Here is a 3,505-nt window from a genome sequence, read left to right on the forward strand (position 1 = left end):
AGTGGGGGCTGGTGCAATGTCTCCAGGTCATCAGAATTCTTGGGCTTTCTGCGGCTTTCTCCTCACCACACTGGCCTTACTGTCTCCTGGTCAAAAGAGGGCAGTCTAGCTCCAGACATCTGGACTTAGGCAGTGGACACCAGGGTTGATAATGAGCTCAGCATGATCTCCTTCTGTCTCAGCATGGAGGCCCACCCACAATGGGGACCATAGAGCTTTTTCCCTGAGATCAAGGGACTGCCCCCGCCCCCATCCCTGGGAGCAGGAAGTTAGAGCAGAAACCTTGTACCTCCTTCCCCAGGCCATACATACATGTGAGGTAGCCAAATCCCGCGAGGGCAGATATCCACCGTGGCTGAGGCCCAGAACACTCAGCATTCCACACTCCGGCCCTGCTGCAGGGGTGGGCCTCCTGATTGGGGGGCACCTGTGGCATACCCCCTTCCAAGCCACATGGCTTTATGAGTCAGTTCAATTGAGAAACTCAGGTGTACAATGAAACCTCACAAGGTACAGAGGGTCCCCTCCCATCAGTTCCAATGACATCCTGAGCTTGGGCGAAATGAACTGGGCTCGGTCACTACAGCACCTCCACTCCCTGCGCTTGCCCAGTAGGAGCACACTTAGCAGGAACTGCTGGGCTCTGGAGAGTGTCATGGTTTCGACATGAGCTGTCACCCCCCTGTGGACTAGGAATTTTGTCATCAAACGTGGCAGTAACAGTTCCCATACTATAGGGTTGCTGTAGGCAGTTATGACCTAGCAGAGTGCTTACTTTGATGCCTGGCACTTAGCTATTCTTATGGTAATGTATCAAGGTAAGGCAAAAGCACCCTTCCTTCAGGAACCAGTGGTTCTCAAACCTTTTTGCTTAAGACTCAGTGATACTGTTTCCCCGAAAACAAGACCTAACCGGAAAATAAGCCCTAGCATGACTTTTCAGGATGCTCATAATATAAAATAAGCCCTAAGGCGTCTTTTGGAGCAAAAATTAATATAAGACCCGGTCTTATTTTTGGGGAAACATGGTACATATTGTGACCTGGTACAACCCCCAATACTCTTACTACATGCAATGCAAAATCTGTTATTTTGTTTCATTTTTTAAATGCTAGTCATAGCCTCCTAAACTGGTTTTTACAACCACTGATGGGCTGTCAGTGCAAAACACTGCTCTAGACCGTGTTTCCTTCCCATCTCTGAACTGACCTCAGTTTGTTTCCTAGTGCTGCTGTACCCATTTCCGCAAACAGGGTGGCTGCAAACACCACAGATGGATTCTCGTACAGGTCTGGAGGTGGGAGTCCACACCAGCCTCAGTGGGCGGGCAACAGGAGAGAACGCATTTCCTTGTCGGTCCCAGTTTTTAGACTACCACGTTCCTGGGTTCCATGGCCTTGTGACTCTCCAACCCAGGGGCCCACCAGGCTCACCCAGGATACTCTGATCTCAAAATCTTTGATTTAATCTCATCTGCAGAGTTCACAGGTCTGGGAATTAGGACATAGACACCTTTGGGGGCGGGGGCATTATTCCACCTACCACTCCTAGTACTGTTTCCCTGAAAACAAGACCTAGCCGGACCATCAGCTCTAATGTTTCTTTTGGAGCAAAAATTAATATAATAACCGGTCTTATATTATTATATTATATTATACCTGATCTTATAAAACGGGGTCTTGTATTAATTTTTGCTCCAAAAGACTCATTAGAGCTGATTGTCCGGCTAGGTCTTATTTGCGGGGAAACACAGTATTTAAATTACACACATACAACTTAAACAACATAACCTTGTAACTCATATACGGATCTGTACTGATTATTCCACAGGGGTAGCTTTATTGCCACAGCTACTGCACGTACCTGGGGGAACTCTGGGCCTTCACATCATTGCCTCCAGACTTGGAGGAACATGGGAACTAAAACACTTGCGTGATGATTGTTGGGTAAACTGGAGTCATCCAATTAATCTGGGTTCTGAGACTGACCCCCGTTTTCTCAGCATAATATTCTGGAAAGAACTACTGAATTTTTCTTGGTTAGCAAAATCCTTCCCACACTGCTTCCCGCCCTACCCACTTTATTACTAAGGGTCTCCAGGCCTACTATAGGGCCAGTGCCACGCCTGAAAGCAAACCCTGGTTTTACTGAGTATCTAACAGGAATTACTAATCCTGTATTACCCCCATTTTACAGGTGAGGACACTGAGGCTGAGATGTTCACTATATTGCTCAAGGTCAAACAACTTGGAGGAACTACAGTCTGACACCAAACAAGGCCAAAGCTTTGACTCAAAGGGCTTTGGAGGTCACCCCTCCGAATGGCTGGTCATTGTGGACCCAGGCCTGGCCTGAGTCTCAAAGGCAGGGCCAGAGGAAGAGGGAGCTTCCACAATCTCGCAGACCCCAGCACTGCAAGACAGCACTGCCAGGACCGGGAGGGGCGTTCTTCCATGGGTGAGAAATGGCCCAAGTTAACAAAAGAAAAAAGACAACTCTGTGGCTATTAAGTTCCTGGAGGCAAAGTTGGTAAATTTTGTTTTTTGTTGCTGTTGTTTTCTTTCATGGAAAACACTGTTTCTCTAAAAATCTCTGGGCTTGCTGGCCAAGCCATGTAATTTAATGAAACTAGAAGAAATTTTTAGCTAATTCCTAGTTTTCAGCCTAAAGGCTTTTGCTTTTCTCTCTGTGACAACAGTCTTGCTGATGTATGGGTGCAAACACAACACGCACAGGACCTCCTGCCATCAGGTTCAGAGGACACGCCACAAACAAGGAAGAGGCCGGTCCACGGAGCTGACACCCCAGGCGCTGGATTTGTGCCTGGAGGGATGTGATGCTTCCATGTGGCCAAAGGAAAAAACGACTCCTCTAGAGTATCACACTGTCCCCCGAGCAGCAGTGTTACCAGTGTCCTCGCTGGAGGTGTGTTCAAATAACGGCTCTCCTCCTGGGCCAGCGAGACCAATGTACTGCCACGCTCCAGGCTCCTCTGTTTACTTACTTTGCTGTTCATTTATATTTTCCCCTCTCAAGATTCTCAGTCTTGGAATGTCAAACTTCATGTTTACTTATGACAAAAATAACAGTTGCATGACAATAATCTGTAAACCAAAATGTTAACGTGTCCCTTTCCTCTTCCCACCGCACACTCCCTCGCAGTACGCCTTTGGGGGTGCACCTGGCGGCAGCTGCCCCTGCGTGGGCACAGGGCCCAGGCCTCGGGGTCTCCGCACAGGCTCCCACCGGGCTGGGCTGCTCAGCGGCGGTGCGTGTGTGTCTGCTGCCTTGTGTGCAATACGGAAACAGTGTGAGGACCTACTTTGCAGGAGGACCACAATGCTAAAGGGTTAGCATTAAACAAATGGTTCTTGTGGCTGAAGAATAACCATTTGTATTCAATTTAAGAAACTAAAAATCTAAGATTTTACCCTAAAAACTAGTCTAACGAACTGACCGTTATTCTACTAAAAGTGGAAATAAAAAATAAGGAAACAACCAAAAC

The sequence above is a fragment of the Rhinolophus hipposideros genome (genome assembly GCF_964194185.1).
Source record: "Rhinolophus hipposideros genome assembly, chromosome: 7".
NCBI lineage: Eukaryota > Metazoa > Chordata > Mammalia > Chiroptera > Rhinolophidae > Rhinolophus > Rhinolophus hipposideros.